General features: G+C 49.1%; 1 long non-coding RNA gene across 5 annotated transcripts; it reads right to left on the bottom strand.

Moving 5' to 3' along the window:
• Positions 1–373: 373 nt before the first annotated feature.
• On the bottom strand, positions 374–13,454 carry LOC142063154 (uncharacterized). Of its 5 annotated transcripts, XR_012662657.1 has the most exons (5): positions 13,214–13,454; positions 11,928–12,860; positions 3,753–3,877; positions 2,163–2,398; positions 374–1,962 (listed from the first exon to the last, which is right to left on the bottom strand). It is a non-coding gene; the product is annotated as an uncharacterized LOC142063154 (long non-coding RNA). The 5 variants fall into 5 exon arrangements; XR_012662658.1 differs by lacking the exons at positions 11,928–12,860; positions 13,214–13,454 and adding an exon at positions 10,324–10,576 and having other exon boundaries at positions 376–1,962; XR_012662660.1 differs by lacking the exons at positions 11,928–12,860; positions 13,214–13,454 and having other exon boundaries at positions 376–1,962; positions 2,169–2,398; positions 3,753–4,564.
• Between the last annotated feature and the right edge of the window lie 12,418 nt (positions 13,455–25,872).

Raw genomic sequence — 25,872 nt, 5'->3', positions numbered from 1 at the left:
GGGTTTTTGGGGCGGTCGTTTGGTGGTGGTGATTTCTGTTTGGATGGCTTGGCTTTTTTTGTTGTTGGGGTTTTTTGGGGTTTGTTCCTTTGGCTTTTTTTGCTTTTCCATAAGGTAAAAGTTGGGATTGCTTTTCCAAATGGTTCACTTCTGGGTCTCTTTGGCCCTTTCCACAACACAGAAATCAGTGATTTTTGCTCCTGGTTTTGTGCATGAGAATGGTTAGTGGGGTTCCACCCCACCCCCCTGCTTTTTTTTTCCTCCTTTCGAGCTGCACAAACCCAGCAGGAGTGGGCTTTCCCAGGAGCCCCAAATTGTTTTCTTTCCCCCAAAACTGTTTGGGTATTTTGTCTGTTTGGGGTTTTCCACCCCCCACTGCAGACCCAGACTCAGGGGCTTTGGGGTGTTTGTCTGCCCTGGCAGCAGCTCCCAGGCTGCCTACACAGCCCCAGAGGGGGAAGTCCCCATTTGGGGGAATCGGCCCCAAATCGGGATGGATGAAGGAGAACAGGGAAGGGGCAGCATTTGAAAGCGCTTTTGTGCCCTCAGTTGATTGGGGGGTGGGGGTGGGGTGTGTGTCTTAATTTTTAAATCCTCTCTATAAACATCTCTATCAACATGGTTTCTTTGCATTTTAAAAACCTTATATAGCATAGACATTTGCACTTGTGTGTCTACTTACACATCCTTACAGAGTACATCTATATTTTATATATACTATCTATTTTACATTTACATACAATACCTGTTTAGACTTAGCTATTAAATTTACACTTACACCTATTTAGGCTATTTACACTTACACAGAATATCTATTTACACATACCTGTTTAGACTTCCATATTAACACGTATATAAACCACCTATTTAGACTAGCTATCTGCTTACTTACCCTTTGACACTTCAATCTTTTTCGACTTCTCTATTTCGACATCTACTTACAGTTACACCTAGGCTTATTTCACTCTATATAACCTCTATTTAGATTACACATCTACTTAGACTATGTAACACACACTAAGCGTAGATGCTCGCTCTAGTCGGACTTTCTTCTGCTTTGAATTCCTTCATCTATCCTTTTTCTTCATTTTAAACTCCTTTATTTTTTAATGTAGATATATAGACAGTCGAGTTACTTTTGTGTTTTAAAACCCTGTATCTCGATGTAGAATTTTTGTATCCTGAAATCCGTTATATAATATAGGAGAGATAAGTTCTTATTTTAAAATCCCTTTATACACCTATAAATTAATATTACATTTCAATATATATAAAATAAGAGGTTTTTGTAATAGCCCCCCTGAATTTTCAGGCATTTTGGGGCTGCAACCCCCCTTTTTGGGGGGGAACCCCTACATGACGCCCCCACTCACCTGTTCCTCTGACGCATTATCAGCTCCCCCAGTGACACCGGGGCACCCCACATGACATCATCACACACACACACCCTCCCCCAATTTTATTCACCCCCAAGAAGGGCACTAAACAAGGGAACCTGCTCCAACCTGCAGCTCATTACTTTAATAGTGCCATTTACAAAGGTACACACACCCCCCACCCCCCAAAAAAGGGGGAGCTCTGCTTAAATCTAAAAGGTGGGGCAGCCCCCCAAACAGCTGCAGCCCCTCCAGCCCCTGTCTGCAGGCTGGCGGCCGCCCCACGGCAAAGCAGGAGCGTGCCAGAGGACGGCGTCACGTCTCTCGGGCTCTGCTCAGCCATGCTCCCGCTCTGTTCCCACGCTGGGACGGGCTCCCCGGGGCGACAAACAGCCCCGGTCCCTGGGGGCCCCGACTCTCCCCACCAGGCAGCCCTCACGGCCACACCTGCGGGGCACCCGCTGGAGACAGAGCCAGGAGCCCCCAGGCAGAGGGATGGCCCCTTACCTTCACCACGCTTAACGACCGGCAGGCAAACCCGGGCCGGGGGGCATCTCTTGAGCATCACGAGACACTTAGAAGACATCTGAAAAACAGAAATCCCAAACTATATTTCAGCACGTTAATAAAATAGCACAGAAGAAAATGGAGGAGCTCAGTCAGCATAAGGGATAGGAAGGAAATTGAGCCGCAGCAAGATTCTAGGCAAACGGGTCATGTCAAAACACAACACATCCTTTAAAAGCTAGAGTGACTGGAACACTTGAAAACAGTATTAAGACTAACCGATACCATTTTGAACAGATTCTTTGCGTAACACTGAACGCTCTGGCTGGTGTTGGAAAACGTCTCATCCCTTCCTTACGGCACCGCTGTGGGGAGATAACCCCGTGAGGCTGCAGGGCAAAGTTGTACCGTAACCAGAACCTCCGCTTACAGATCCACCGCAGCAGCTACAGCCCTTGCCCTGCCGCCGCACGTCTTGCTGCCTGGCTCAATGAAGCCTGAAGTGAAGCGTCAAACTTGAAAGAGTAACGTTAAAAATTAAGAATAAATCTCAGTAATTCACTTTGTGCTGAGAAGGCGTGCGCGTGTTTACACACACCCAATACAAGCATCTAGGCTCTAAAAGCTTTCCATTTTCCTTCTGCGTTCATTTAACTCGCACAGCCGTTCACGCGCGCCATTCCATTATCTATCTCCAAAATACACAGCAGCAACGTGACTGGGGGGTTTTGGCGTGTTATGGAGTCGGGAGGGATGTCCGCCCAGCTGCCCCGCCCAAGAGATGCTGCTGAACTGCCAGGGAAACACGCATCGAAAGCGAGACTGAAATAAAATACTTAAGAGCGCTCCCTCAAAATACCGGCGGGGAAAAAAGTCCCCCACAACATTCAGTCGCCTCTCATTAAATATTTACAACAAATACCTACCTGCTTAAGTACACCTAATAAATCGTACGCTACATCTGCTTGGCAGTTACAGCTGAAAGAGCACAAGTCACGTCGTAAATCAGACAATGTTAGCTTTTTTTAAACTTTCATTTATGACAGAAGAGATCCCCAATATGGTTTTACTTTTTTGGGGAAAAAAAAATACCACAACAAAAAAACACACAAATCAAATCCCCAGTGTTGCAATACATGGGGCTACCAAGAAGGACCGGCAGATACGCTAATGTGTTTGGCTGTACCAAAGCATGCAGGGGAACCGTATTTTATGGTATCTCGACTGTTACAACTGAGAACCCAAGCACTACCAATGCCATCAACATTTGGATTATGTGCTGTGCTTGGATCTCCGCGAGGACCATTGATTTTTTTATCTTTAAAAAAAAAAACAATACTTTGCAAGTCTTGTGCTGATGAGTTCTACTGGCAAAGACACAGTCTCTAAGATGCACTCTGATGGCAAGTTCATAGAATGCAACCTCACTGAATAAGAAATATCTCAATTTTTCAAAATCTCTTCCTAGCAAAAGTCACACTGCAGGGCTTTCAGATGGGCCAGATTATGAATCCTTTCACAACAAGAAACACACCAGCTAACCAGGATATTCTTGCAGTGGCCAGGTGCCTCTTCATCATGTAAAAAAAAAAAACAAAACACCAAGGCCAGCAATAAGTATCACACGGGTCAACACAGATCTCTTCCAGAGCACCCCCCTCATCAAAACGAACATGCCCATCGGCTCACCTGCTCTGCAGAGATTCCAGCATCACACCCCGCTTCCATCATCACTTGTGGCACCAAATGTATCGACACACAGTAAACTACCGTTACGCTCGTGAGAAATCACCGCCCCGTGACTTCCTCATTACTACCCAGCTCACTTCTAATGCTCATACGCTGTTCCAAAGACGGCCCACGTGTTACCTACAAAACTGAAGAGCTCGACGACGGACCACAGCATTCTCTGATCTTAGATGCTGGCCGCTGCCCCATCTTCTCAGACCTCTCATAGGCATGCGGCAGCACCGCTCCGAGCCTGCCAGCGGCACCTGCAAAAAGCCAAGCGAAAAGGCACCTCCTGAGATGCTGCCAGATGCCACAGCCTGCCTGCACCGATCCCCGTCTCGCACTCCTTTCCCTCGACAGCCTCTTGAGCATCACGAGACACTTAGGAGACATCTGGAAAACAGCAATCCCAAGCTGTATTTTGTCTTCAGTATGCTTAACGACCAGGAGGCAAACCTGAGCTGGGGGATATCCGTTGAACATCACAAGACACCTACAAGACATCTGAAAAACACAAATCCCAAACTACATTTTAGCATATTGAAAGAATAGCACAGAAGAAAATGCTGGAATTCAGTGAGAATAAGGGGTAGGACGTAAATTGAGCCAGAGTATTCTAGGTAAACAGGTCAGCTCTAAGTACAACACATCCTTTAAAAGCTAGTGTGATTTGAACAGATAAACGTAGTATTAAGACTAATTGATACCATTTTGAACAGATTCTTCACATAAAACTAAACACTCCTGCTGGTGTCAGAAGAAGTCCCATCCATTCCTTACAGCACCACTGCGGTGAGATAACCCTGTGAGGCTGCAGGATAAGGGTGTACCATAATCAGAATCTACACTTACAGATCCACCACAACAGCTACAGCACTTTCCCTGCTGCACATCTTGCTTACTTCGTCAATAAAGCCAAAAATGAAGTGTCAAACTTTAAAGAGTAAAATAAAAAATAAACAACAAATCTCAGTAGTTCAGTCTATGCTAAAAAGGTGTGCGTGTGTTTATACACATTCAATAAAAATACCTAAGCTATAAAAACATACCATTTTCCTTTTGCAATAATTTAACTTGCACAGTTGTTAATGCACACCATTAGATTATCTACCTCTAAAATAGCAGTAACTTGACTAGGGGGCTTTTGCACGTTATGGAGTCGGGAGGGACATCCGCCCAGCTGCCCTGCCCAAGAGATGCTGCTGAACTGCCAGGGAAATGCACGATTGAAAGCGAGACAGAAATAATGTACTTTACAACAGTCCCTCAAAATATCACGGAAAAAAAACCCCAAAATATTCAGTCGCCTCTCTCATTAAATACCTAACTGCTTAAATACACCTAATAAATCATACACTACATCTATTTGGCAGTTACAGTTTAAAGAATGCAAATCAGTTTGTAAATCATCAATTTCACCTTTTTTTTAAACTTTCATTTATGATTAAAAAAAAAAAATCAGTGAGATAAGAGATCCCCATGTGGTTTTACTGTGGCGGCGGGGGAATCATATCCGCAGTTGTACAATACATAAGGCTACCAAAAAGGACTGGCCGATTTGCTAATGTATTTGCTTGTACTGAAGCACACAGAGGAACATATTTTATGATACCTCGACTGTTACAACTGAGAAACAAAGACCAGCAATGCCATCAACTTTTGGAAGATGTGCTGCACTTGGGTCTTTGGAAGAAAATTGACTTTTTTTTTTTTTCAAGGGAGTGATAAGTCTTCTGATGACTGAAAGTCTTGGGATGAGTGAAAAGGCTGATGACTTCTACTGCAAAGTACATCATATCTCTGAAGACTCACTCTGATGGAAGTTTATAAAATGCAACTTCTTTGAATGAGAAAGATTTCCATTCTGAAAAATCACTTTCCAACTGAATAAAAAATTGCACACTGTAGGTTAATGAAGAAGTACACTACTGAAGCAGTAACTCACCAAAACCACATCAGGACTCACCGTCACTAGTTACAAGGCTGCTAATGCTTCTTGGGAAAGCCTGGAAAACATGCTGAAGCGACACCAATTTGTCCTATCTTGTCTACATCTCCTCTTTGACCTTGATTACTTTTTAGACGCTAGTATCTCAGTAAGGTTTTTGAGTCCTACCATAAGGTATTTAAAGAACTTATTGAATGAAAAAGCATAAAGCTTTTATCAAGACATTGTAGTTTAACCTGGCAGGCAGCTAAACACCACAAAGCTGCTCACTCATCCCCTCCACCCCTAGTGGGATGGGGGAGATGATCTGAAGGGCAAAAGTAAGGAAACTTGTGGGTTAAGAACACTTTAATAATTAAAATAATAATAATAAATTTTAATGAAAAGGAAAACAAGGGGGGAGGGGGACAGAGGGGGAAACAGGACAAAAGCCAGGAAAAACAAGCGATGCAACCACTCTCCACCTGCCAACCGACACCCAGCCTGTCCCTGAGCAGCAATTGCTCCTCCCCAGCCAGCTCCCCATGGTTTACATACTGAGCACGATGTCATATGGCACGGAATATCCCTTTGGCCAGCTGGAGTCCGCTATCTTGGCTGTGCCCTCTCCCAGCTTCTTGTGCACCCAGCAGATCATGGGCAGCTGAAAAGTCCTTAACTAGTGTAAGCATTACTTAGCAACAACTAAAACATCAGTGTGTTATCAACATCATTCTCATACTAAATCCAAAACACAGCATTGTACCAGCTACTAGAAAGAACATTAACCCTATCCCAGCCGAAACCAGGCCACGTGAAAACAAAGTCTGTTTCTTCTAAACATCTGAACTCTTACTAACAGTTTCTTTCCTCTTTTAGTACAAAATTATTTTCACAGTATCATTTAATAGTAAGCACACAGAAACAGACGACTGTAGAAGTCACATCCTAGCTCAAATGGAATCCAATACGTGGCATCAGTAGCAAGGCTTGCTAAAGCCTTAAGGCCACAAACTAGGAACTTTCACTTAGATATGCTGACCATACACTGAACGTTTACTTAGCTACGTGAAGGAAAGCCCCGAAACCAGTGCAAACCAGACAAGGTAGCCACAACCTTCAGCAGAAGCTGCATCCATTAAGATAAGAAAAGGAATGTCCTGCCTGGAGACAGAGAAAGGATCCAATCAGGAAAAAGGAGACCCCAGACCCAAATATTGCTATTGGACCGAACCATCGGGTGAGGGGAGGGGAACTTAGATTGTAAGGGTATAATCACCCAGAGATTCCTTTTTATCGGGTCCCTCTCCAGGGTCACCCACCTCAAGCTGCTCTTCACTGCTGTATCACTCAAGAAATTTGCCTGGCATACATCATGTTGAGACTGTGCTTCAGGGAAACCCAGGGTCGAGCCCGAGAGGAGAAAAAGTGCCCAAGAGGGAGTGTGTGTGAGCAAGGAGTCGAAAACGGGTACCCGTCAGCTCAGTGGAGCTGCCTGCTGCAAAGGGACTCCGGTCCTAGCAGTTAAGTCTCAGGTGGCATCTGTCCGACTCCCTGAATGGCATGTGAATGCTCAGGCTGCAGCTTCTCTTTTAACACGATTACGCTTTCAGGAGGAGAAAACAAATGGAGGGAAGTAAGCTTTGCACAGGCATAACACGGTCCAGAACAGACCTTTTTAGTATTTGTGTTAAAATATTTCATAGAAAAACTATAGAAATAGAGTTGGTACATTCTTAATGTTAACTTTAAAGTCCATACTACAAATACCTTAGGGAAAACGCAGGCACACATCGCATACATACCTTGTACTGCAGACCACTATGGATTCTCTCCATCTGTCTCATACTTTCATGGCAGAAAAAGGGTGACTATAGTGAAATGGTGGCAGCTGACATTCTGCTGAGAGAGGAAAAATCCCTTTAGCATAAAGCTGGGTAGGAATCTAAAGCTTCCTTTTTTTTTTGTGAAGGCTTGTTAAGACTACAACTGAGTGGAAGAAAAAGTATTTTGCATCATCTTTGTTACAGTTGTTGATACAGGCCACCAGACCTTTTGCATTTTTTTTAAATGACCATGCCTTTTTTTGACTCCTTGGCAGATTTATTTTCACTAGAACTCACTTTCATAGATACACACAGGTGAGAGGCAGGGAGATCTCCATACATTGTCTCGAGCCTAAGTATAGCCTAGATTTCCTCACCCTATATGCCCCAAGTTGAATGTTTTTCTTAAAGTGCACAGCAACCCATCTGTCCTTGTGAACTACCTCCTTACAAAAAAGGAATGATTTTTTTCAGGCCATTTCATCAAATGGTCAAGATCTTTTAAAACTGCAGTTGTGCCACCAAGCCTGCTTGGGGTCCTTCCTAGCTTTTGACTGTCCTCACATTTAACAGGCACACGCTCTATTCCATCTCCAATCAGCAAAAACACGGCACGCTCTCACACTCGGAGCACAACCCAACGGATGTCCATCCACACCTTGCTGTTTTGCTGAGGAGCCACTGAGCATCCCTGTAAGCACAGCTGCATGCACAAGACCAGTTTTACCTACATGGAGTTATTGATTTCAATGACTGTAGTTTCTGAAGCTTTAAACTGACAGCTCTGTCTTGACACTTTGCCACAGGAGAAATGATCCATAACTAGAACTCTACAAAAATGCAGTAACAGAAATTGCAAACCCACAGCAGCAACAGCTTCAGGAACATTTAGACCAGGAACAAGGGAGAAAAATAAAACAGCTTCATCACATGCACAGGAAAGCAGCAGAGAAAAGAGTCAGCATTCATAGCCGTTATGGAAAGCAGGCATTTGCCTTCCATTCCTAAACATATTTTAGGTCTAAATATTGCAACATTACTATGGCAACATTGAGAGTAGGGAACAAAAGCCCTGCCACTGGACATGCTATTGACTGATGCTATTTGTGTAGCAGGACACACAGACAGAGGGACATGTTTTGCCACACACAACCCTGAATTCCCTGAAAATGTATGTTTACCAAAAATAGCCATTTGGAACATAATGCCAAACATTTGGCCATAAAACTTTGACTTCTTTGATGCACAAATTTTTGAGAACTTGCTATTTGCTTCCTGTTGTTGTTGTTCCTTCAGAAATTCTACTTGTAGCCAAGTTACTCAATACTGGTTCAAGCATTTATCTTCCTGGCATTACCAGCATATTTACACAGGCAAATAACTTAGCTGCTCTTCTGAAATCATCCAAATGAAAATTACAGCCATGTAAGAGGAGTGAAAGATAAGAAAAGGACATGTCAGGCAGCATTAGAGTTCTGCAGGCTACTACTAGTTAACATCGCACTCTTTAAAAAAAAAAAAAAAAGACAAAAATCCTAACCAAACAAAAACAAACAAAAACCACAACCCCACAAAAAACCAAACCAAACCATGATCTTGTATCTTGTTTCTTTTGGAGCTCACCCTGTCTCAGCATATTGTCTTATCAGAGCATGAAGTGCAGATGATCTGTATCCCAATGACATTTGCATGCAATGAATACATGTTCAGAAATAGTCCAGATCTGTAAGACTGGTGTAATTTTTACGGTTTTAATAACCATAACTCAATTCTATTGGCTGACACATTTGTGAGGAAACTAATTAACTTTTAAACGTAGCATCTCCTTGGGGAAAAAAAAATGTGTTAAAGACTGAAAAAAAATTATGAGTCAGAGCTCCCAACCATGATGGAGCAGTGGGGAAATTAATGAAAGTGGAGACAAACAGCAGCTACATTAAGTGAAATTTGTCTTTAATTCTAATCATGTACTTCAGAGACTTTCCAAGTCTGCAGCTGAATCCTATGAATAACTAGCCCCTTCTTTGAAGGGCAAACTTTTTTTTACGTGAAAGTACTAGACTGAAGGCTCCACGGAACAGAATGTGGACTGAGCCACAGGACAACATGCCATCAACACTCTAATGAAAAACAAACAAACAAACAAAAATCAACTAAAAGTCAAGTTTAAACACCAGTTTCCGTCATATTTATTTCTCATTTTCTAGCACCTAGATGCCAGTAACTATACTGATGCCACATATTACTAAAAATTTAGTTATGCATATAAAAATAAAAGGCTATTTCCAACTTACCCATAAAATTAGTATGAACAAACAGAAGAGAAACACTTGACCCTAAAGAAGGTAACAGGCAGCTCTTAATTCATCACAGACGAAAGTTCATTATTTTACCTGAAAGGAAAACATTTGTAACAACCAAGGGACTAACTCAGGAATGAGGCAGGTTCTGTCGACTGCAATTTTTCATCAGCTTTTCTGCACTGGCAGCAAATTTGCCTTTTCTCTGCATTTGATGTGGACTACCTGTAGCATCCTTGAACTCACAAATGTTTCTCCCCACTCCCCCAGCCCCATACGTGCTATTACCTGAGCAGCAAGTGGAATCAGCCGTGCAGGATTTTCTTCACGATACAGATACACTCCTTTCCCTCGACAGCCTCCCACCCGGCCTACGTCACTTGCAGGTGCCGTGTTCAGCTCACCCGCCATCCGTAACACCCAAACGACATGCGTTGCTTATAACTTCACCAGCAACACAACACCTCAGAAAAGAGCTGCTACTTCAGCCCCACCAGTCACCACTTGCCTTGCTCGACTTGCCTCCGGTGCCCCGATCACGCTTTGCTCATTGCTACGCTACTTCAAACCCCAAACAAAAGACAAATGCAAGGAGCAACGGAGTCATAGAGCCATCGGTCACATCTTCCCTCTATATACACCACGCACCAACTCACCCGCTTACATCGGTCCCCTCAGTTCCCCTCCATCGCCCTGCACGACTCATCCCTCGGCATCTCCAAAACCAATACCAAACAATTCGCCTGGTTGCACAGCAGTACCTTAACGGTTCCTGAAGACCGACTATAACCCGCCATTAAAACAAACAGATGACATCAAACATGAAGCCCTAGGCACGTACAAGCTTGAACACCCTGCAGAGGTAATCTGCTCAGCTGAACTCTAGCTGCCTCTCTCAGATAGCTACGGTCACGGCCTCTGAGCCCACAAAACGTCACGGTGATTACAGTCCTCGCCCGCTGAGGAGGGCCACTCAATCCGAGATGACAGTACAACCTTCCCCCAACAGCCTTTGGCATAGCAACAGATGAACCCTAACCTCTCATCGCTGTGCCACCTACCTGACTCTACATGGCCAGCAAGGCGGCTCCGAGCCAAACTCGCAAAACGCACACACCAACGCTATGAGAAACACTACAAACTGCGCACCTCCGAGACGAGAGAACGCTCTCGGCAAACACAGAGACAACTGGACGGAAGAGCTCGTCCAGCAACAAGACCTGCAGAACCCTGACAGTGACGCAAGGAGGCCCTAACGCGATCCAAGAAGATTAGAAGAGCGTCAGGGCCCGTAACAAGAAGTTCCTCTCAAAACTGAGAGGGAGGAGGCACAAGAAGCCCAGCTACAAGACCTAAGAACGTAAGGATGCAGGGAAGAAATCACGCTCCCTGAAAACAGACAGCGACAGAGCAGAGCTGTTCACGCATCTGGGAACGACGCCGCAGACGACAACTGCCCAGAAACTCCTCAAACATCAGAGCGATCCACGCTTTAAACTGTAACGCAAAAAGAAGCACCCGATGGGCGCCGGCCCCACAATTAGAACCTTGCCAGCCCCTAGGGATAGCGCTGTGCTCCTGAGAGCAAAGAGAACAAAGTCACCAGCCCCATGCGCCCCCTCACTGCGACCCAGCTCGCCTGAAATGCTCCTCAAATAGCCTTCAGTCGCATCTTCCCTTTAATCCTGCACACAGACCCGCCGCCTTAGTGTGCTCTACTCAGCTCTGCTCTATCACCCTGCACAGCTCCATCTTCATCCTCTGCAAGTACAGCATGATAGAACAAGTCACCTGGACGCACGGCAACAGCTTAACCATTCCACAGGTCTTGCTTCCACATAGGAACACCATCTAGAGCCCAACTACTGCATGCCGTTAAAGGAAATACCTTCAATCAAATGTTAAGCCCCATGCACGTACAAGCTTGAACACCTGAGAGATGCACTCTGCTCAGCTAGCACTCTAGCTGCCTCTCCCAGACAGCTACGGTCATCCCCTCGGACCCACAAAACGCCCTGGAAACTACCGTCCTTGCCCGCTGCCAACGGCCACTCGCTCCGACGAGGGTTGTACGGGCGTTGCCAAAGCAGTCTATGCATATTAACATTAACCATATACTCTTATTGCTATTTTTTCACCCGCTCTACCATTGCTACACCCCCAGGCGGAGCAGCTCTGACACAGGCATCGACGTGCACGGACCGACACTGCTCACAAATACTACAAGCGACGTGATCGAGGCACCTAAGAAAATTCTCACCAAGATGACGGACTTCCGGCCCAGAGATGCCACTGGGCGAGAAGATCTATACGGCAGCGAGGAAGAAGCTATAGCATCCGCAGAGAAGTCACGTACCATCATCACCTGCGATAAAACCATATACCCACAACTAGGACGATGCACGAGCGACAAGCCACTCTTAAAGACCTCAGAACGTTCAGGTGCAGGGAACAGGTCCCAGAAAAGGGCCCTGCGTATTCAGACTGCTCTTCAGCAGCAGTACTGAGGCCGCCTTAATCACCGCCGCAAAAAGATGACCTTCTATAAAGGTCTAATATTTAAGACATGACAAATCTATGCAGTAGACTTAAAATGCGAGAAAGGAAGCTCTCAGTTACCATTATGCCGATGAGCCAGGGCTTGCAAAACCCTCAATATTGCTACCTACGTGCCTGCTCAGCAGAGAGAACAACAGACACATCGAGACCCGAGTACAGTAACGAACAAAGACAGACTACAAAATCCACACAACAACACAAGCACAGGCAGGAACTCCCCTGCCTGGCAGATGCTTATGTTTTGCAGAAAGGACACCACAACCTCTCTTGGCCCAAACGTGTCCGGTCTCTGAACGGTACCCTCCACTGATTTGACAACCCCTGCCTGCCCCACCTGTGCTTCCCCCAACCGACTGGCCACCCGCACAAAGACTGCATCGGCCCCTCAGCTTCCCTTCCAAATCCAGGGGCTCAAAAGCCATCCTTTAAAAAGGCCACACAGGCTATACACAGGATGGGGCTGCGGTCACATGGATACTCTTCATCATCTCCAAACGTGCGGTGCCATCACTCAGCGTCACACCACTCAACGCCGGCCACTTCTGCAACAACAGCCTCCTCGGAAGCGCCATGAACTTCCGCTCGCCCACGCTCTAATGAGGCTGGATGTCGTGGCCGCCGCCACCTACGGCGCCTAGAGAACCAGAGAGACAAGGTGACCCCTGTGCCTGGAAGCGGCCGCCCGCTCACAAACAATTCCACACCTCAAAAATAACCGCTGCTACGGTTTCCTGTTCATCGCTCACCTTGCCTGATGAGCTCGGGGCAGACATCCTGCTTTGCATGTAGTTTTGTGAGTCCCTTCATTAACTAGTCACATAGGTACTCGCACTGCACGACCCCTCCGTTGTCACGTGCTGACCTACCTTCTCACGATGCTCTGTTCGCCCCCTCCCTTCCGTGTCCGGCTCCCTACCGTGCATCTGCACCAACAGCCACATTCCAGACTCATCCCTTCCCCTACCGTGCCAACACAGCTCTGCTCACCTCCCGATCCGTGCCTCCCGGGTCAGTGGTCGCGTCAGGCGCCTGCTCGCATACTCGGTCCGTCCCCGATGGCTGGGGAACCGTCACCTTCAATGCCGGGCCCACTTCTGGGGAAATACGGAGAGGCACACAGATGTTAGACACTGCTTTCCAAAAGTGAGAGCTCACCACGCAAAATAAACTAACAAATCCTTTTGACCGCAGGTGCTCCTAAGGGACTTAAAAACACATGGGTAATTAAGATGCAGGTATTACAATTAGGTCCAGGAAATCTAATGTATATGTACAGAACTGAGCAATACAAGCTTTGTCCATCACAACAGCATCAGTTGCCATCGTGTTTCATTCATTACATTTCTACTGGCACCTATGTGCTCAAAAGTTAACTATACTGATGCCACAGATCACTAGAAATTTAGTTATGCCTATGAAAATAAAAGGCTATTTCCAACTCGCCCATAGGATTAGTAGGAACAAACAGAAGAGAAACACTTGACCCTAAAGAAGGTTAACAGGCAGCTCTTAATTTATCACAGGTGAGATTTCTTTCTTTTACCTGAAAGGAAGACATTTGTAACAACTGAGGAACCTGTCCAGAAACATGCTCTGCTGGAGTTCCAGCTCCTGCTTACTACAAGTCCCAGCTAATTCAAGCTCCAGCACTGCACTGAAGCTCCAGCTGATTTCAGCTCCTTCTCCTTACAGCCTCCAGCCTGGGCTTTTGACAAGGTCCTAAACTCATCGCTGTCGTAACTTGGACAGGTGTTTGACCCACTCCAGGAAAGGGGGCTCCATCACGCATGACGGTTACTTGGGAAGACGAAGACCGTAACTCAGAACGTGCCCCACTTCCTTCCTTCTTCCCCCAGAGCTTTATATACGGAGCATGATGTCATATGGTGTGGAATATCCCTTCGGTCAGTTGGGGTCCAGTGCTCAGCTGTGCCCCCTCCCGTCCCGGCTTCTTGTGCACCCAGCAGGGCTTGGGAGGCTGGAGAAGTCCTCGACTAGTGTAAGCACCGCTTAGCAACAACCAAGATATCTCCACGTTACCAACGCTTTTTTTAGCACAAGTCCAAATCATAGTCCCTACAAGCTACTACAAAGAAAACTAACTCTATGCCAGCTGAAACAAGGATGACAACATCAGATAAAGATGACTTAGTTTGTATAATTAATTAGTTAATAACTATTCTAAGCAGCACAGAAAGAAGAGCTGGACCCAAAGAGGGTGCACTGCGCTGGATCCAAAAAACACCCTTCCTCCAGAGACCCGCCTCAGGTGGCGAGTTCGCTCTGGTGCATGCCAGCCTCCCGAACTTCGGGGTCCGATGTGACCAGACCCCCACCTCCGGGGAGGGCCCTCGTACCCTACCCAACCCCTGCTTTCCCCTGCAGCCCCCAATGCCCCCACCCCACCCCCCAGCCTGCACAAGCAGCCAAACCGGCTTCTGCTTTTGGCCCCCAAACCAGCTCACTTTGGGACCGTTTCTGAGCCAAAAAGTCCAGCTGCTGAGCCTGTTCTCAAGTCCCAAAAATGCAGCACTTGACCTCTGCTCCTCGGCCCAAAACCACACGACTTAGTCCCCTCGCTCAGGCCCTCAAAACGCACGACTCGATCTGTTTCAGGGCCCCGGCGTCAGCCACAGGAGCCTGCTCTCAAGGCCCAGGAACAGAAGAGCTGTGCTCTCCCCGTTCAGGGACCAAACCAGCTGAGCCTGGCTGCGTCCCGGCCCCCTCCGCAGTCCCCACGGGCAAAGCTCAGGGCCGCGGAGAGCGCAGCCACCCCGCAGCCCTGCACCCCCCACGGCCCACGCGGGCACTGTCAGGAACTGAACTGCGAGGGCCCGGCCCCGCACCCCGGCGGGGCAGCCCAGCACCGGCCCGGCAGCGCTTTCTTCCTGCTCTCGCAGGCCTCGTTTCCCCGGCATCGCCAGGCCCGCGCCCCAACCCCATGGGGCACCTGCGCCGAGGGGGAATCCAGTACGCTTGAGGGCCGGCTCGCTGCCTTCACGACAGGGCCTGGGGGCGGCCTAGGGCTACGCAGCACGTTTCAGGGGAGGTGCCGGGGCTGGGGGCAGGCGCACGGGGCAAGGGGGGCGAGGGGAGGCTGCGCGGGAGCTCCGGTGAGCCGGGGAGGCGGCCATCATCTGCGCCCTGGACAGGGGGAAAAGGTCATCGTCCTCCTCCTTTCCCTCTTCCCTTCTGTCAGCTCCCGGGGAACTCACCGCTTCTCGGGGAGCGGCCGCACCTGGAAGCCCCCAGAAATCAACACGAATCCAACCCCAAAAATACACCGCGCCTACCGTACGCGGCACGGCCGCCCGGCACCCGAGCGCCGGAAGACCGCGCCTCCCGCCACGCCCCGGCGAACCACGTGACAGGGCCGGCAGCCACTGCGCCAGGACTACACCTCCCGGCATGCTCTGCGGCACAACACGGCCGCCCGGCAGCCGCGCGCCGCAAGGACTACACCTCCCGGCATGCTCTGCGGCACAACACGGCCGCCCGGCAGCCACCACCCACACCACCACAGTTCCCGGCACGCCGCCAGCCCGCCTTCCCCGCTCTCTGACCCTGCGGGGCACCGTCCCTCCCGCCGATGCACCCGGAACCCCCACCGAGCCCTCAGCACAGCCTCGCTCTCCCCACCGCCCGCTCCGACCCGGCGCTGCCCCGCCGCAGCCCTCCTCGGGGCTTGACCGGGGACCCAGCGGTCCACCACCCAGCCCCCCCTCACCTTCTCCCTCGCTACAGTCGCAGCCCGCTGACGCTCGGCCACAGCTCCGCTCCGCTCCGCCCTCGGCTCACACTGGCCCCCGGAGCAGGGCACCACCCCTTTTCCAGGGAGGAGCCGGCACCGTCAGCCCCACCGCCCGCACCTGGGGCTCCTCCATCCAGACCCCGCCCACAGCTGAGACGCAGCAGCAACGGGGGCCCCCTCCCCTCACCCCCACAGTGCACCACCTCCTCCCCTGGGCTCCATCACAGCCCCTTGCCCCACGCAAAGGGAGCGCAAACGCAGCCCTGAGGGCAAAGAAGAGGGCAGGTGTTTGTGCAGGCGCGCACGTAACAAGTCCCAGGAGCCATTCGTGGCTCAGGGTCCCCAACGCTCCCCCTGCCCCCAGGCCGCCTCGGCCGCCGTTGCTGGAGCCGCGCAGAGCTGGTTTTGGCTAGGATAGTGCTCATTTTCTCCACAGGCGAGCGAGGCAATGGGAGGCTCACCGGCAGCTCCGGTGAGTTGGGGAGGTGCCCATCCTCCGTGCCCTGGGGTGGGGGGCGGTGTGTATGTGTACTCCTCTTTCCCCTCTTCCCTTCTGTCAGCTCTTGGGTACCTTCTGGGGGCTGCCCTGACCCAGCTTGCCTCCAGCTGACTGGAAGCCACTAGGAGCCACCAGTTTGAAGCTTCTTACCCCACCACCCCCAGGTGGCCAGCAGGCAGGAGACAGGCCCGCACCTGCCAAAGGGGTTTGCTCATCCCACCAGCGGTCCTGGCCCTTACTGACCACAGGGAATCACACCCGGCGCACCACCATGCTGCGACAGTCGTGGAGGTGGAAGCAGTGCTGCTGCGACTGCACCGCACGCGTGCACTGCAGAGCTAAGATGCGTTCGCTGCTGCCCAGCGATCAAAACGTGGTACTGCACATCAGGCACTGCACATGTGGGCTATTGGGAAAACTCTGCAATGGAAAAAGATAAACAGAAAACTTTGTGGCACATCGTAAGACAAACAAGGGTCTTGAGCATGGAAAAGGGTTCAGGGCAACCCAGAATGTGAGGTAGGTACAGAGGGTGCTGGCACAGACTCCCAACACAAATCATGGGCCTTGCTGCACACCAAAAGGGCCCCAAGGCCTGTTGTGGGGATCAACAGGGCTCATAGATCATTGCCTGCAGGCAGCCCCTGACTCTGTGCAAACCACATCTCCCAGCACTGCTTTTGGTGGCCCTAGCCCACAACCCCAGACATTGCCCGTATAGCCAAGAGTACTGGTAGCACCTGGAGCAGCCTGGGGGCTTCACAAGGCCCTGAAGTGGTCCCAGGTGCTGCCAGGACAATTGGAAATGCCACTGACAACTCTCAAGTTTCCATGGCAATGAAAGGGAAATCCCCCACAACCCTGTGAACAGCACAGGGCTTCCTTCAAGGTGGTCTGTAAGACCTTGGGACCAATCCACTCATACAATGTGGAACCTCCTCCCCCAGACACTGTCCTCACACACTTTTTACTGAGTGTAAAGGGACTGCAAGAACCACAGCCATGAGTGTAAAGAATAAAGCAATTGTTTCATTAATTAATGCACAAAAGCAACAACTGAGGACCTGTCTGCCACAGGGCTCTGTGCCAGTCCACTCCCACTTCACCTGCAGCACCTTTAGAGCCACTACTGGGCCAGTGTTCATCAGTCCAGTTGCCAAAAGACAACTCCTGTTACTGCTCTTGATGTGGCAAATCACTGGAGGAACTGTCCTCATCCTCTAAGCTTTCTGCTTCAAAGGTAGGATTCATGCCTGGTATTTGAGAGGAAAACCCCTTATCTAATCTATACATGCTCTGCCCTACCCCTAGTCAAGAGCCCTGCAAGGAACTTTCACACCTCCCCACCACCTCAGCAGTTTGGCTCACTAGACTGTGCAGGCACCATATCAATCCTAGACCTCAGCTTAGAGCACAGAACTAAACAGAGGACACAGGGGAAGGTAACTCTGGTGATCCTAACCAGAAGACTGTTGTACATCAAGGAGTTGGTGATCCACACAACAGTTAACCTGAAAAGGCATGGGCCTGTGCTGTGCTGCACGTATAGGTTGGTTTTCAAGTCTGTTTTGTGCTGAGCATATTCGTTGTTCATAGGATAAATTTAGCCAGCTAATCGTAACAGCTGTAAGCAGTTCCCACTTCACATTGGCAATTACACCACCTGCACATCCTTGTCTTTTATCTCAAAGCAAAGCAGCAGCCTGTCACATGAATGCTCTTCTGTTTGATTGTAGAAATAATCAAGGGAACTTTCTTCTAAGAGAATCCCATAAGAGCTCTAAAGACAAAAATGTCTGCAGAACCTCCCCCACAGAAAGGATCTGCGCTGTGTGCCATGCCCTGACTGGAGGTCCTTCTGATTCTGCAAAACTTGGGGTTTCTGGCATTTGAAGGATTATCTATACTATCGCCTTCTTCCTTCTAGGGTTAGCTTCCATAAATAGAATTTCAATCAATACCTTATGGACTCCAAGTGCCCTTCCCTCTGGTACCATACCAAAAACTGCCCCATGTGCATTAGTTACAAACCCCAAAAAAAGGTTAACAGCCTACTCTTCATAGTTGAGGGCTTAGTTTATTTTCTAACAATTTAGACCTTTCCATTTAACAGTATGCCATCAAACCTGAACCCTAAAGTGATAAATAACAAATCTCAGAATCCAAACAATCATTGGGGATTAAGAATTTTAGTGATGAGGTTAGATCTAAAATCCTGTACCTTGATCAGTAAAAGTGTAAACAGGAAACCCTGGCTGATAAACACTGAGCCCTACAAAATAAATACAGCTCAACCCTCGAGTGAGTAAACCATGCAAAACAAACTTTAAACAACAAACCTTAAGTGAAAAACCCTGAACACTCAGTTTTAGGGGACAAATACCAAAGCATATAGGAACAGGAAGACAGTAACAAGCAGCTGAGTAACTTGAGCCCCGGTTTTAAGTTTCCCCTTTTTTTGGCAGAGCAGCAGAACATGAACACACCAAGAATGCTTTACAGTCGCTGTTCATAGAGTTGGTTTCAGTCATCATTCATATGTGACCGTACGCATGAATCAATCCATATGGTTGCACTAAGCTGCACTTCCACAGAACCTATGTGCAACACTGAGAGCACTAATTCATCTCCATTACAGTTAATCAGTATTTGTGATCCTCTTGGCTCCATGGGCAAACATCCAGAGCCAGCACAGCTACATCTGGTTGGCAGCCAGTCACCAGTGGTGCTCCTCGGGGCTCAACCCTAGGCCAACTTCTGTTCAATATTTTCATCAATCATCTGGTTGAACAAGTTAAATGCACCATTAGCAAGTGTGCTGGTGATACCAAACTCGAAGGTGCTGTTAACACTCTTGATGGACACGAGGCCTTGCAGAAGGACTTAGATAGAGTGGAGCATTGGGCAATCATCAGCTGCATGAAATATAACAAGAACAAATGCCATATTCTGCACCTGGGGTCGAGTAACACCAGGCACAAGTCTAACCTGGGAGAGGAGTGGCTGGAGAGCAGCCGTGCAGAAAGGGATCCGGCAGTGCTGGCTGGCAGCAGGCTCAGCAGGCTGCCGGGGCACACCGCTGGTTCCAAGGGGGCAAACTGCATCCTGGGGTGCATCAAACACAGCATAACCAGCCAGTCCAGAGAGGGGATTATCCCGTTCTATTCAGTGTTGGTGCAGCCTCACCTTGAGCAGTGGGCAGTTCTGAGCCCCACAACCTGAAAAGGACATTAAGGTGCCTGAACGCATCCAGAGGAGGGCAATAAAGCTGGTGACGGGGCTGGACGAGGTGTCCTGTGCGGAGCAGCTGGGGACCCTGGGTTTGCCTAGTTTGGAGAAAAGGAGGCTGAGGGGCGACCTCATGGCTCTCTGCAGCTGCCTGAGGGGGGGACGTGGAGAGGGAGGTGCTGAGCTCTTCCCCCTGCGATCCAGGGACAGGACGCGTGGGGACGGCTCGAAGCTGCATCAGGGGAGGTTTAGACTGGACATGAGGAAACCTTTCTTTACCGAGAGGGTGTTCAAACATTGGAACAGGCATCCTGGAAAGGTGGTCGATGCCCCATGACTGACAGTGTTTAAGAGGCATTTGGATGATGCCCTTAATATGCTTCAGCTTCTGGTCAGCCCTGAAGTGGCAGGGCAGTAGGACAAGATGATCATTATAGGCCCCTTCCAACTTAAGATATTCCATTCCATACTATGACACCTACAACCACCAACCAGCATCTCCCAAAGGGAAGCAGCACCTGCTGAGAAAGAAAAACATTTATGACAACCAGTAAAACAACTCCTGCAGTCACTAATGCTGCCTCAAAATCTTTTTCTTCTGGCAAGCTAATCCCGCCCGAGGACTCACCAGGAAGTATCTCACAGACTGTTGGGCACAACAGAAGAGGAGATGGTGATAGCAGAAACCCAAAAGAGGCATCAGGGAACTCACCAAGAAACTCACATCCCAGAAGAGCTGTGGGGGGCCTCTAAGTCCCAGAGGAGGAGAAGGCATCGGGATGCTGTGCCAGTGCTGGAAATATCCAGATCCCAGCAGGTGTGTAGATGCCTTGGGGACAGCAGATCCTTATGCTTTGGAGCAGCTGCACAAGCTGTGCAAGGATGGTAGCAGCTCAGTGGACACTTTAATTAATCAGCACCTAGTTTAGTTGGTGCCCACGTTTTGTGCATAGGGACAGAAGTAGCTTCAGGGTGCCCAAGGACATCTTTCCTCTCTGTTTTTGTTCCCTCAGTTCCCAACTAACCTGGGGCTGCATTAATTTTCCCGTGCTCAAAAGTACCTTAAATCTGTTCGGTTCGCCAGTTCTAAATGTTCATGTTGCTCACCAGCACTCTTGGGCATGCTTGCTACAGCCAGCTGACCTCCTGCCACAGATGCCGTGCCAAAACTCCGCTCCAGGGACCGCCCGCTCCCCCACAGCTCCGGGGTGTCCCAAGAGCCGAGAGTACGCACGGGCCCGCGCTGGGCAAGAACCTGCGGGAGCCAAACGCCAGAGATGGAAAAAGGACAGCAGGTGCCGGCCACTAACGTGGCGGATGCCGCGGTGCGCCTTCCACGACCGCACATGAGGGCGCGGAGACGTACGGCGCCGGGAAAGGGCGCCGTCAGGGCCCCGCAGCCCGCCAGGGCGCTGGGTGAGCGCGGCCGGGGGCGCCGCAGGCAGCCGCGTTCTGCTCCTGCTCCCACTCGCAGCACACGCTTGCAGCCCGCAGCTTGTGCATGTGCACTGCAGCCCACGCAGCGTGCCCGGTGCCCGCAGCAGCCAGCGGTTCCGAGCTGCTCTGCGTGGCCCGATGCACCGGCGAGGACCAGCGGCTGTACTCGTGTGTAAATGGCGCGAAGCAGCTACGAGAAAACAATTCGCGTCCCCGTAACACCAGGGACCAAGAGCTAAGGCTTGTTGTGTTACCGATTTGTAAGCACCGAGAAGCGGTGGCGAGAACGGCCGGCCACCTCACCCGCTACTGGAACGGCAGCGCGGCAGCAGGCACGACGGTGGCCCGCTGCAAGCCCGCCGGCGCACTCTGTACCACGCATGCGTCACGCCGGCGGCCGCAGCGCCCCGGTGTGCTCAATTGAGAGGCAGAGTACGGCCGTCACACTCCGCATGCGTGCTCGCGGTAACGACGGGTCTCAGGCGCGTGGTACCGCTGTGCGTAGTACTGCCTTGTGGGCAGTAGAGGGCAATATCGCTCAAAAAAAAAAAAGGTCGTCATTGCGCATGCGTGCGCCTCCCGGCAGGCGGCAGTGCCGCGCTTTGAGCACGCGAGGTTAGTCGCGGCGGGGATTGGCCGCCGGTGCGAGCGTGCGCGCGCGCTGGCTCACTCGTGTACTGAAGCTGTCGGTACTCTGCGGACGTCGTTGTCGGAGGCGCCTCCCTGCCATGCCCGGTGCGCGCGGCCGCCTGTGAGGCGCAAGGGGCCGGCTCCGCTGGAGGGCCCAGTGAGGGAGTCGGGGGCTTTCTCAGCGGAGGCCGCACCCGTTGCGGCTGCTCCGTCCCTGCTGTTTCTCCTAGAGCTGGCGAGCTACGAGCGCAACCCGCACGGGGCCACCGGCACTTGCAGTGCGTGCAGGGCCGCCCCGCCCGCCCTCGCAGTCGGGGGTGCCGCTGCCGGTTCAGGTGCTCACCGGTGCCGCTCCGCGGGCGAGCGGTCTCGGTGGCGTTCCGGTAACCCGGCGGGACCCGGAGCGGGGCCGGTGGCTGCGCCTGCGCCACGGTGGTGGGCAGATCGGCACGGTAACGGCGCGGCCCTCGGAGGGGGCCTCCGCCTTGCGAGGGCCGCGGTGCTCCTCGTTCCCGCCGGCGGGGCCGCCGCTCCGCGCCTCGGGCAGGGGCGGCGCCGGGGGGGTCTTGCAGCTGGAAGTGGGGCTGCCTGCTCGGTCTGCCTGGAGCCCTGCACTGGCTGTGCCGAGTTTCTGTTCAGCACCGCTTTGTTATGCCTCTGCGCACATAATTTAGTGACCTTTACCAGGAAGGTTCAAACGAAGTGCTTCCAGGGAACTTTTAATACAGTCCTGGGTTTGCATTGTCTTATGCTTTTCTTACGGTCCCCTGGAGCACTGGGTCTCCCTTATTGCCCAATACTTGGTTAGCATCTCAGTAAATAGCCATAGTTTTTTGTGAAGCCTGAATTCTGTGTTTCAGTTTTTTTTTTCCCCTAGGCATAGGAACCTACAAGTGACCCTGAAGCGAAGTTGTGTGCTGGTTCCCTTCCACCCCCTCTCTGATCCTTAGGGTGGAGTAGGTACTAAAATACCTGAGAAGAGAGGTGATTTTTAGTCCACTGAAAAACTAAGTTGGAAAAGGTGGGTTTTCTTTAATTTGTGCATTGTTCTGAATAGCTGTTTTTCTGTGTGTTTTGCAATGTAACCTGCTTGCTTTTGTAAGCTTTTGCTGCTGTCTCTGGAGGGACTGATGTAATGATTCCTTTATAGGCAGGGAGTCTATGGCGAGTAGAAAGCAAGAGAGCAAGAAGCTCAGCAGAAGCCTCAAAAGTACCTGTTTATGAAAATATTTTGCATTCTATCAGTAATGTATTCATGTCTTCTGTGAGAAAAGAAAATCTGCATGTTGACGCCTGGCATTTTGAGTTTTAACCGTACCGCTCACTTCAGTGTAGGTAGTTATGGCAGCTAGTTTTCTAGTCAATCCCTATAGCTTTGTCTTGATGCACAATGCTATCCTCAGCCTTATTCTGCTGTGATTTGTAATAAGACTCCCAAATAGAATCTCATCAGCCTGTTTTGTTTTCTGAAGATTTCTTTATTACAACTGGAGTAAAGCTGGTTATGTTTCACTTGCTTGTTTCTGCAGCTTTGTTGGGATGATGGAAGTGCATCAGCCAAGTTCCTGACGTGAGTTACTGGTGTTGGGTACATCCTTTTTTGTCCTGTTTATTTGATGGAGTTGTGAACAGAAACTGGGAGACTGGAGACTGCGAGGAGAAAGAATTTTGGCTTATGCTGCAGTGTCCAAACTGGGACACCAGATGTGAAATTCACTGAAAGGAAGGGGTACAGAGTTGCCCAATGTGGATTTTGCAGTAGAGAAGTAGGATTGGTGAGTTCATGTGTGCAAGTTGAGAGGGGAAGGAGAGAGGAGCCGGTCAAAAAGAGAAAGAGTAGTAAAAGTGGAAAGGCAGAGTAGGAGCCTTTAGCCACATGATGGGAGATAGGGCCAGGAATAATGGTATTCCATGGTGCATTTCTCAGAGGAGTAAAGGGGCCCTGAATCAGAAAGAAGTCCAATGCTGTTCAGGAACGTCCCAGGCTTTTTCCAGTTTCTCTCCCTTGCCTAGAGAATTCCCACCGGAAGAGAGTTCAGTCTACAAACATGGGGGTTGCAGGTGCATCAAAGGTAGCAGCAATAGAAATAGATCCCTTGGAAGTTGACTATGATACTGGTTGATAAGAACAAGGTCTGGCTGAATAGAGAGAATGCAAAATTAATTTACGCTTAGAAACAAAGCAGAGTAAAGTGTTGGTGTAGAGAATAGAATAACTTTTATGAGGCCACAGTGGTTTGCAAGTGTTTGGAAGGTTTGTTCAAAGTTTGAAGATGCATCAAGGCTTGAGACTGTGCTTGAGAAATCAGGGTTACATGCAGTGTGCAAACTTCAGGTGCGTGTCTCAAGACAGTGAAAGATGCCTCTCTTGGTCTGGAGTTCGGTAGAAGATAAGGGGAAGCACTGCTACCATTACATGATGATATGAGATCTGTCAGTTTTGTGGTAATGGGTGAGGTTTTTGGTGGGACAAAGTGGGTTCAAAGTCTGTAAGGGTGGTAGTGAAGTTGTAACTGTGGGATTTTGGAGTTGGAGGTATTATGCTTTCCAGGCTGACCATTGTTTGTGCTGTGAGGTGCTGGACAGATAATGAAATAAAATGTTATACTTGCCTACCACTTGAAATGTTGGTCTTTTCCAGCAGAATTGTGAGGATTAATCTAGTCGTGCGACTTTCAATGGGAAAAAGTTCAACTATTCATTGGAGCGTTGTGCTTATGATGCACTTTCTGTCCAAACTGGAGTTTGGACTGCTTTGCTCTACTGTAGACTGCAGGCTGATGCTTCATTTCTTAAGTACTAATTTAAAGATGCTTCTGCTGCTGTGACCATAAGTTCATTCAAAAACTTGATTATGGTGAAAGTAGGCCTTAGCATCCAGCAGTTAGATATCTGTTGTCCAAAGGGTGTTGAGTGAGATGTTTTGCGTTGTTTGGGTTTGGTTTTTTTTAAAACACTAAAACTGTGCATGCCAAGTCTCCAGTGGCCATTTCTGTTGATTGAAAGTACAGGTTGAAAACATATCCTCCGTGTGAAAAGCAAATGACAAAAATTAGTTTAGCCTTGATCTTGAAGAGCCAAGTGGGTGAATTCTAAAATTCCTTTCAGTGTTACGAGAATTTTCCTGTTTCTTCTTACAAATTGCAAGGCAGTTTGTGAAAGAAGGAATTAAGACTTTAGAAGGTGATTGTGTGTGTCACAGACTGACTTTGGGTCCTCAATTCAAACTCCAAATAGTGTTTCTTTTGCCGAGCTGTGTGCCTCACAGCAACACTGTGTTAGCAGTTATGCTGAGGTTTTGAGGAATTCAGAACCTAAAGTTAGTGCAGAGAGTAAGTGCTTTATAAGCATTTCCAGAGTAAGATGTTTCTAAAGAAACATAGATTCTGTAATAGAGGTGAAACATCTGTTAAAGTCTTATGGCTTCATCAGATGATTCTGTATGTGTTCTGTCTTGTACCATAAGGTATTGACCAGGCTCTGCTTAAAATATCTTCTTTTGTGTTTTACTTTGATGGTGCTGTTTCATTACGTGGGTTTTTTTGGTTGGATTATTTTTGTAGTATGGGAAACTTACTGTCCAAATTTTGGTCCTCGGGTAACATGACTATTTTCTTTTTTTTTTTCTTTCTGTAACTCTAAGGAATAATGAGCACAAGCTGACAGGTCGTCAGCAAACAGGGCTGAAGTAAGCTTTCTTCAGTGCCAGCGCTTAGCTTTTTAATGACTCCTGTAGTCTGCAGGATGTTATTTGAGGTTGCAGAGGCCAAGGTATGTCTTGTTCTTTTTGTGTGGTCTATGTTTTTTTGTTGGTCTGGGGTTTTTTTTGTTTTGTTTTGTGTCATTGAATTAATGGTTCAGTAGACTCCACCTTGAAGGGATATCTGAATGAGGATTGCTTTATGGAGGATTGCTTTAACAAGATTGTATCGTGTACCTTGATGATCCATTTCTGAAATGGCTTGCACTCTGATCAAAATGCTACAGAGGTGCCCCAAGGTGTTTTTCTCGTGCGCTACAAGCAAGATAAGGCCTCTGTGATATCTAAACTTAAGAACGTTACTCAGCACGTGTGCCTCTCCCTCAGTATTATACGAGCAT

Source organism: Phalacrocorax aristotelis, chromosome 11 (assembly GCF_949628215.1).
Source record: "Phalacrocorax aristotelis chromosome 11, bGulAri2.1, whole genome shotgun sequence".
In the NCBI taxonomy this organism is placed as follows: Eukaryota; Metazoa; Chordata; class Aves; order Suliformes; family Phalacrocoracidae; genus Phalacrocorax; species Phalacrocorax aristotelis.
This window is presented reverse-complemented; position numbering and strand designations above follow the sequence as displayed.